This window comes from Podarcis melisellensis (assembly GCF_964234715.1).
Source record: "Podarcis melisellensis genome assembly, chromosome: 10".
NCBI classification, from domain to species: Eukaryota; Metazoa; Chordata; class Lepidosauria; order Squamata; family Lacertidae; genus Podarcis; species Podarcis melisellensis.
In genome coordinates, this window is record NC_138542.1 from 76,088,254 (window position 1) to 76,098,601 (window position 10,348).

Below are 10,348 nucleotides of genomic sequence, written 5' to 3' on the forward strand. Positions count from 1 at the left end.
TGAAATAGTGAAATTGAATGGGAGATTCCCCCCCCCCAGCCTAATTTCAAGAGGGGGAAGGAGGGGCTGCAGGGACCAGGGAAGTCTCCTGGGGGGCCCATCTTCACTCATGAAGCCCATGGGGCACCCCCGGAGCCCCTGCTTATTCTAGGGTTTGGGAAAGAGAATATTTTTCCATAGTCCATAGAAACTTCCATAGAAGTTTTTATTCACTCATTCTACTCAGGAGTTTTCCTGAGGACCACAATGCTGTGGCTGCTGTTGTCATGGACTGGCTGGGGGGGGGGAGGCACCAGCTGGGGGACCCACAAGGGAAGAAGGCTCAGAGCCCAGCGACTGGTGGTGGGATGAGCAGAAAGAGGGAGAAAGGGGAGCAGACCGGAAGGGGAGATTTTGCAAGCTGAGGAGGAAACAGGGTTTAGTGAGCGGGAAGAGTCTGGGGCAGAGAGCAGTTCAGGCTCAGAGGGAGGAGAGGAGGGGGACTTCCAGGTTGGCGCCATCGGTAATGGCAGAATTCCTCTGATCGGGAGGAATTTGCCCCATGGGAATTTGCGTCTTGCCATCACAGCGAAGGCGGAGACCCACTAAGAATCACAGGTTGGAGAAGCCTGTGAACATGGGATTCGGCGGGCACCCTTTGCGCCTCCTCTACTCGCGGGGAACCCGGTTTAGGGGTTCCGGGGCGACGTGGGGTGAGTGGCGCGGTGCTTCGAATCGACTGCTTTTTCCACTGAGTGAAGCCACATAGCTGTTGCCGGAGAGCACTGACTTTTTCCTGTGGACAATTTGATTCTAAAGTAATTACCCGTGAGTAGAGCTGAAACGGGAGAATTGGATTTTTAAATGTATAATTTGGTATCGAAGCGGGGAGGTTCAATACAGGAGGTCTGCCTTCCCCTTTTGTAAATAGACTGAAGCAATGAGGCTGCAAGCTGAAGCCTTGGAAAGCCTTTTGTAAAAGACTAAACTTTCAATGGTAAAGAACATTTAACCCCCCCTTGGGGGCAGGAGAAGAGGGGGGGAGTTGTGGACTGAGTATGCCTGCAGGAGAGAGCTAAGATAGTTAGAATACTGCCGCTCTGACCCTGGAAACGGGCTGCTAGTAGGACTGATGTCTTTTGGAATGTCCATTGACAGCCTTTAGAACGTTCACTGACAGCTAGCTAAGTAAGAAAAATACATTGTTTCTACAGTCTCCGGCTGTTATTAAAAAGGAGTAAATAGGAACAGAAAACTGAAACTAACTTTGGATTGTAGGACTAACACTGGTTAAGAACGTGAAATATTTAGGGGTTAACATGACTGCCAAAAATGTGAATCTATTTAAGGATAATTATGAAAAATGTTGGATTGAAGTGAAAAAGGATTTAGAAATATGGACAAATTTGAAGCTATCATTGTTAGGCCAAATTGCTGTGATAAAAATGAATGTGCTGCCAAGGATGTTGTTTTTGTTTGAAACATTACAAATTTTGGATAAGATGGATTGTTTCAAGAAGTGGCAGAAAGATATTTCCAGATTTGTTTGGCAGGGCAAGAAGCCTCAAATAAAATTCAAGATACTAACTGATGCTAAAGAAAGAGGTGGATTTGCCCTGCCAGACTTCAAACTTTATTATGAATCAGCGGCTTTTTGCTGGCTGAGAGAATGGCTGCTTCTTGAAAACACTGACGTGTTGGATCTAGAAGGTTTCAATAATGCATTTGGTTGGCATGCATATTTGTGGTACAATAAGGTAAAAGTACAAGGGCGTTTAAAAATCATATTGTTAGAAAAGCATTGTTTAATGTTTGGATAAGATATAAAGATTTGTTAGAAAAGAAAACCCCAAGATGGTTGTCACCAATGGAAGTGAAGGCTCAGAAAAACTCAATATGGAGGCCAAATGGCCGAAATATTGGGAAATTCTGGATGAAGATGGAGACAGTATAAAATTGCAGGGTTTTGAAAAATTGAAAAATAAAGTGCGAGATTGGCTCCATTATTATCAAATTGTGGGAGTCATCCAGCCAAGGCAGAGGCTTGTAAAAACTGCATGGGCCCCCTGACATTCCTCTGGGCAATGATTACCTTATATGGAGAGGGGAGTGTCAAGCCTTAACCGGATGAGGTAACAGGAGACTTTGGAAAACGGCCATGCGGCTGGGAGAACAAAGGAGATAATAAAAAGTTGCCGGAGGAGAAAGGCTGAAAGGAGCTGCACTCCAGTATTATGAAAATACTCGCTGCCTCATTGTGTCTTCTTTCTATGCTATGCTAAACCACTTGACTGGCTGGCTCCAACAAGTGGTGCCCTCTCTGAAGCTCAATTAAAAGAAGAGGAAAACTTAAAAGAAAAGAGGCTGACTAAAGAAAGCAGTTGAGACGGACTTCAAAGGTTATAGGAAGCAGTGGGAGGCTGACTTCAAACTTCAAAGGAAACTGTAAGAGGCTTCTCGATCATCGACTCATCGCGCCCGGAAAGGTTACACAGCGCTGATTTCATCTACGGATCCCTGATGAGTCGATCCCTATTATATTGATTTTAGAAATATGGGCAATTCCCTGTCATCTCCGCAACAGAAATTTTTAAAAGACTTACAATTTCTCCTCTCCTCCAACAAATTGGAAGTTCCTGAGGGTGATTTGATACAGCTCATTCTTGCCATTGATGAGCATTGTCCTTGGTTTCCAGCAGAGGGCACATGGGAACTAACACAATGGGATAAGATCGGAGCACATTTTCATGGACATCCCAGTTTTGGTGTTCGAATTTTAAATGCTTGGTGTAAAATTCGTTATGCTATGGGCTCTTTATCACCAAAAAATATCTCCATGGCTACATTGCCAAAACAACCTTCAGCTTCATTAATTCAGCATGCTGTTATGCCATGTGTTCCAGCACTTGCTTTGCCAGCACCCCCAGACCCCAAACCTCCGGATTACAGTTCCTCACCAGAGGACTCAATCCTGCAAAAATACAGTGGTCTGGCTGAAAATGACCCTGCTCTTTCAGCGGCAGAACAAGCTACCCCCTTTCAACGTGCAGTACTTGCCTGTTCCTTATCACAGGATACCATGGCATTCCCTGTTATTGTGCCCCCTGCTGGTGCTCCAGCAGGAACTCAAGCCCAGCACCAACCTTTTGACTTTAAAATCTTGAAAGAGCTACAATTGTCAGTTAGGACAAATGGACTGCAAGCTCCATTTACACAAGCTCTTTTGGAAGCCACATTAGCCCAGCTGTTGGTTCCAGATGACATCAAGCTTTTGGCACGTACAATGTTACCCCCATCAGCAGGTGTATTGTTTGCCCATGAATGGGAAATCACCTGTCGTGCTTATGCTCCTGCTTTACTGCAACAAGCAAGAGGGAATAATCCTAATCTTACCCTCGCAGATGTGATGGATGCTATGATGGGGCGTGGGCCCTATGCTCAGGCTTCAGTGCAAGCCACACTGCTGCAGATCTTATTGAGGGATACTGCTCTTGGGCTCAACAAGCAATGAGAAAAATTCCTGAACCCTCCAGTATTCAGTCTAGGTGGGGTTCAATCAGACAAGAACCTAGAGGATCATATTCTTCCTTTATGGACAGGCTGATTACAGCAGTGAGTAGACAAATTGAAAATCCTGAAGCCAAACAAATAATTATCAAACAATTGACCTTTGAAAATGCAAATGAGGATTGTAAGGTTGCATTACAACCGATAATACACAATCCTGCCGCAGACACAGCAGCCATGCTTCGCATTTGTCAGTCTGTAGGTACAGCAGCTCATCTGCTGGTGGCAGCGCAAAATAAAAACCAGCCTGTAGCCACCGATACAACATTTCCAGCGTGGCAAACCAAGATAAGCGATACCTCTGTGTGGGTAGAACAGTGGCCTCCACCAAAAGAAAAATCCGCAGCAATGGCACCATCTCGTTTCTGAACAGCTTATTTCTGAACAATTGACTTTCGGCCACATTGAACCACTTTCATCCCATTGGCTCCAGCAGACAGGAACGGTTTGCTTTTACCTTGCAAGTATATAACAATTCGCAGCCCACCCAGCGATATCAGTGGGTTGTCCTGCCTCACAGCATGCGGAACTCCCCTACACTTTGTCAACATTTTGGGGATGAAGCATCGAAACCTTTCCGCATGCGCCACCTAGAGGTGCTACACACGAACTGCATCTGGCAGTGTTTGCCTTCCTCATCATTTACCTTGCCATCCTTTCTTGCACCGTTATACAAAGAAGAGAAGCAGACGACCCAGTCCAGTTGAAACCACCATATTTCATCTTATCAGCTGGCAAGCCGCAGTCATCAGAATCCTACTCTGGCTGGCAGCATCCACGGCTCAGCCACTCTCGAACTATAAGAACAGCTTTGTTGAATAAGACTTTTAGGGGAGAAAATTATCATAAGATATGGAGGAATAATATTTTTGTGCAAGATATGATTAAATTTACTAGTTTATTGCATGCTTCTAAATGTTGGTTATGTATGCACATGCCCCCTTTTGCCAGCCACTCAGGCATAATGCTTCATGGTGTGCCTATTAATGGATCTTTTCAATTTACACATGTTATATCACCTAACCAAACTTTTTGGCCTCCAGTACAATTGACCCTCCATGAGCCTGCCCCCATTTGTTTTCAAATTAGAGAGGGGAAAGAATCATGGGGCATATATCCAAACTGTCAGTATACATTGAAATTCATGTTTAATAGCTCTTGTTCTCTTACAGGAACATACAGTGACCAATCTCAGTGCTGTAGGAGTGACACGAGTGCATGGCTAATAAACTATAAAGGAAGCCTACCATGCAGCTTGGAATCAGAATTCTTATGTTCTTGGCTTCCGGATGGAAGTTGGCTTCGACATTTATTAATTTTAGTGATCATTATAGTAGTTATTTGCATTATTTTGTGTTGCTGTATTCAATGTATTCCTTCTTTAATCTCTATATGTACTGCATGGTTGTCCAGTCCGCGGCCCGCTTTCGGTTTCAATCATACTGGAATGGACATTTATGCCTCTGATTAATAAAATAAAGAAAGAGGGCATGTGGGAGTCATCCAGCCAAGGCAGAGGCTTGTAAAAACTGCATGGGCCCCCTGACATTCCTCTGGGCAATGATTACCTTATACGGAGAGGGGAGTGTCAAGCCTTGACCGGATGAGGTAACAGGAGACTTTGGAAAACGGCCATGCGGCTGGGAGAACAAAGGAGATAATAAAAAGTTGCCGGAGGAGAAAGGCTGAAAGGAGCTGCACTCCAGTGTAGCTGCCTCATTGTGTCTTCTTTCTATGCTATGCTAAACCACTTGACTGGCTGGCTCCAACATCAAATAATGGAGGCATACAATTTGGACAAAAAAGTTGGTTTCCAGGTGGAAAAATCAAAATTGGAAACAGAATTGTTAGATTCAAAAATTAAGAATTTGTTAAGAATGTATATCTTGCTGTTGAAATGGAACACTCAGGATGAAACGGTGAAATCAGCTATGATTAAAGGGGCACAAGATGTTGGACATAACATAATGATGGCCGACTCGGAACAGTTATGGACCACAGGTATGAAATTTACGGCATGTAATGCCCTAAGAGAGAATATTATGAAAATGATATACAGGTGGTACATGACACCAGTCAAGCTTGCAAAAATATACCATTTGCCCGACAATAAATGTTGGAAATGTAACGAGACTGAAGGTACATTCTTTCACCTTTGGTGGACATGCCCAAGGATTAAGACATTCTTGGAGATGATTTATAACGAAATGAAAAAGGTATTTAAATATACCTTTCTGAAGAAACCAGAGGCTTTTCTCCTGGGCATGGTCGGCCAATTGGTGCCAAAGAAGCTAAATTTATCTCTGCCAATATAACGACTACCACATATCTCTTTACTTCTGCTCTCTGCTGCATAGGGGACTTGCTTTCCCAAACAACTCTGGCTTTTATTTTTAAATGGGGGAACAGACACAATTTGCTTTTTGTCCCAACAGCCCTGGGTGCAATATGCAATCTGTTTTGCACCCAGTATGGTTTAACTAATATATGGAACCAGGGGTGCCAACTTGGATAAAACATGAGGGTGGGGACAGGTAAGCCCTGCATAATCGATCACATGATGCAACACACACACACACACACACACACACACACTATTTGAATGACAATGCCCATTAACTTTGTGGGGGCCCTCAAATATTTTTTATGGGGGGAAGGGACCTCAGCCCCTAGGAGTTGGCTCCTATGTATGGGGCAGTTCTATCCTCAAGTTATACTGGCAGGATATGATTGCTGCTGAGTCCCATATGTCAGAATAACTCCAAGTTATGACAATGTAAGGAAGCTATGTTGATGTTACAGTGCCTAGCTTTACATTTCCCAAAATAGTAATTGCTTTGGCCAAAGGCTGTAAGGTACAAGATGACCAATGAAGGGAACTGACGCAATGGTTAGAGTGCTAGACTATGACCTGGGAGACCTGGGTTTCAATCCCCACTCAGCCATAAAGCTCACTGGGTGACCTTGGGCCAGTTATCATCTTAGCCTAACCTACCTCACAGGTACAGATAGGTAGCCGTGTTGGTCTGCCATAGTCAAAACAAAAAAAATTCCTTCCAGTAGCACCTCACAGGGTTGTTGTGAGGATGAAATGGGGAGGAGGAGAACCATGTTGATATGCTTGGAATATAAAGGTGACATAAACATAAATAAATCTGTGGCATCAAAGGCAATGTCCTCAGAGAGCAGCTGTTTCATGCAGTGTTGTAGTGTGGGGGTGCAGGGGGGCCGGCCGCACCGGGCGCAACATCTGGGGGTTAGGGGGTGCAAATCCATGGGTTAGGGGGCGCAAATCCACGGGTTAGGGGGCGCAAATTACTTGCCTTGCCCCGGGTGCTGACAACCCACGCTACGCCACTGGCACCTACCCAACCTCGCCGCGCCCAGGCGCACTGCTCTCTCCAGCTTCCTCCCGGCCAGGCCAGCGGCTCCACCTCTTCCTTTGCCTCTTTGAGGCGCTTAATTCCCAGCAAGCGATTAGCAGGCTTGGATCGGATCCTGCGGCAGGCGGCGCCTCCTCCTCCTCCTCCTGGCTTTGCTGCTGCTGCTGCGCGGCTCTCTTCCCTCCACCAACGGCGCGCTGCGCCTTGGAGAGGTTCCCGCTTCCTCGAGGGGGGCCGGCCAAACAGAGACGATGACCCCCCACCCCAACCAAGCCTTGATTGCTTGTCCCTTCCCTCTTGACTCGCGCCCCCCCCAGATGTTGCGCCCGGTGCGGCTGGCACCCCTGGCACCCCCATGCTACGCCACTGGCTCGTGGGGTGGGGGAGGGGAGGATGTTGCAATGCAAACCTTGTAGGAGGGACGGGACCCACTTGGCAGCTGGATCTCCGGGATTAGCTCTCTGGGCACCACAGTTCAAGAAGGACACTGACAAACTGGAACGTGTCCAGAGGAAGGCAACCAAAATGGTCAAAGGCCTGGAAACGATGCCCTATGAGGAACGGCTGAGGGAGCTGGGCAGGTTTAGCCTGGAGAAGAGGAGGTGAAGGGGTGATATGATAGCCATGTTCAAATATATAAAAGGATGTCACATAGAGGAGGGAGAAAGGTTGTTTTCTGCTGCTCCAGAGAAGCGGACACGGAGCAATGGATCCAAACTACAAGAAAGAAGATTCCATCTGTTACGGCTAAAATCTGGGTGCGGGGCTACACTGCCACCCAGCTCGTCGGACTAAGTGTCCGCGGGTCCCTGCGGAAGAAAAATGAGCTCAGCCGGACAGGAGCAAAATGCGGAGATCCAAGGTTTATTGTGCAACAGGTTCAAGACGAGATTGAACCGCGAGAAAGGGGTGACATGAACTTTTGAAACTCCCTCCATGTCCCAGAATACAGTGAAAAATACATCCCAGTTACATCATGAATACATTAAGGAAAGGTTGGGTTGCACAGATTACATCATGAATACATTAAGGAGAGGTTGGGTTACACTGGATTAACATAAGGAGGAGGGAAGGGGGAATATGCAGAGCTGGAGATATGCGCAGATAAGCACATCCTGAGTACTAGTGATGAGAAGACAATGGTAGTCTGCCACCTGGCATTGCCCAGAGGAAAGGTTTGGCAGAGTGATTTGACAGTGATTTGTAGTGAAGAAGACATGCCCCCCCCTTCCGTAACACACCTAAACATTAGTACAGAAACTAGAGGGTACCCCACCAAAATTCCACCTTGCTCAAATTTTGCAGGATAAGGATACCCATACGACCCTGAATGTGGCTAGGTTCCTGGTCGCTGTCCTTACCCAAAAGCGACGCCAAGGAGCACTACAAGCTAACTAAGGCGTAGTATGCCATTCCATTTTATAGTATTTTATTGTTACTGTGGTGTTTTAGCGACTGTTTTTTCCCCCCTATGTGCACAAGCTGTTATTTATGTGTTGTTTTTACCTGTATGGGCCTATGGCCGTAATAAATATTATTGTTAACATTAGTAAGAACTTCCTGACAGTAAGAGCTGTTCGACAGTGGGATTTGCTGCCAAGGAGTGTGGTGGAGTCTCCTTCTTTGGAGGTCTTTAAGCAGAGGCTTGACAACCATATGTCAGGAGTGCTCTGATGGTGTTTCCTGCTTGGCAGGGGGTTGGACTCGATGGCCCTTGTGGTCTCTTCCAACTCTATGATTCTATGATTCTAGCCCCTCCCCCGCTCTCCAATCCACTAAAGGAAGGGGGGAACCTTCCTCTCCCCCCCCACTCAAACCTTCCCTCCCCTCCCGGCACATCCTCCTCTCACCCCGCCCCCACAACCCCAGATCCCGCCCCCAATACATCGCTCCTCCTCCTCCAATCCGGTTTCTGCTCCAGGAATGTGGGGGGGGGGGGGTGAGCCCCCTCCCACCCTGCCTGCTTCTCCTGCAAGTGGAGCTTCTGCGCCAGATTGCTCCTCTGTGCCGTAGCTCTGGGGGGGGCGCTAGGATGTTGCAGGAAAGGAGAATCGGGAGCGAGGAGAAAGAGGTAAAGGGCTCGCAGGGGGGGAGAGGGGAGAAAAGGACCCAGAGACCCCTCCAGCTCCCCCAAGCGCCTTCCGTGGGGCCTGGATCCTGGCATGCGTGCTGCGAAGGGGCGGAGATGGGGCGCCCACCCACGAGGAATCCCTGGGGGGCCAGGAAAGGGTTAAGGGGTGCGGGAGGCGCCTGGATAGAGACCCCCTGTCCCTCCCCGGCTCATCTTGGGGGGGCAATAGGGACGGAGATATGGGGGGCGCCTGGCGAGGGGTGAGCCAAGGGGGCGTCTGGGTGCAGGGGAGACTCCGGGAGAAAGAGAGGGGGTCATGGAAGTGGGGGGAGAAGGGAGGGGGCACCCCCGGGTCAGGGAAACGTAGCAATGGGGGGGGGAGAGGAAGACCAGTCTTTGGGGAGACATCTCCATCATGACGCCTACGATGAATCTCCAGATGGGCCGCCTTGGCTTCTCCCTCCCGCCCAGGAATGGGCCCCCCCTTCAAGGCGACCAGAGAGGGATCCCTGGAAAGTGGGGGTCCAGTCCCCCCACCCCTTCCTTCCTGCAAGCTCCATCCAATTCCCACCCCATAATCCCCTGCCCTGTCCAGACACAGCCATTCTGCCCAGTCCACCCACTGGTCCCCTGGAGAGGAGAGGAAATCCCGAGAGGAAGAGGGGAGGGGGGAGGCCTTCTCAGAAGCGGCTCTTGGTTTCCGCAATCCCACCCAGGAAACAGCCAGAAGCCTTTTCGTCTCTCTCAGGCTTCCATCTTTATTGTCTTTTCCACTGAGGGTGAGGATAATGTACTCCTGTCATCAGAAACAGGGGTGCAGAGTCCATGGAATGGCTCTCAGGATTGATAGAGAAGTTGCACCTCAAAAGCATTTCTGTTCCTCTTATTCTTTGAAGGCAATGTCAGAGGGACTGACAAGCTGAGATACAACCCATCATCATCCGATGACAGCGACTGCATGAATCTTCCCAGTCAAAGGAGCCATTTTCAGGATAGACAGTGCCTGGGGCTGGAGGCTCTACACACCGGGTGTCCCTGTGCAGGCCCAAGACTGTCAGTATTAGCACAGGTGAGGTGTGTGACCTCCCTGTAGCAGGAACCCCCCCACCCCAATCATTCTGTTTGTATAAACTTCACACTCACACACTACATACGCCACATTTCTGTTATAAATTCATAGAAAATCAACCATACATCGGATTTGCAATCAATCAATCAAGATAACAAAGAACCTGCATATGGGAGTGGATTCAACCAAAGGACACTGATCAGATCTTCCCTCAGGGGGCAGGAAACTGCAAAATCCCCTTTGTCTCCTGGAAGTTCCTGGAAGTGACTCAGGGGGGAG

The 10,348-nt window shown here is 48.0% G+C and overlaps 1 long non-coding RNA gene across 1 annotated transcript; it reads right to left on the reverse strand.

Moving 5' to 3' along the window:
• Nucleotides 1-2,876: 2,876 nt before the first annotated feature.
• On the reverse strand, nucleotides 2,877-4,962 carry LOC309378859. The gene is made up of 3 exons (XR_014172211.1): nucleotides 3,863-4,962; nucleotides 3,339-3,547; nucleotides 2,877-3,104 (listed from the first exon to the last, which is right to left on the reverse strand). It is a non-coding gene; the product is annotated as an uncharacterized lncRNA (long non-coding RNA).
• Nucleotides 4,963-10,348: the final 5,386 nt, after the last annotated feature.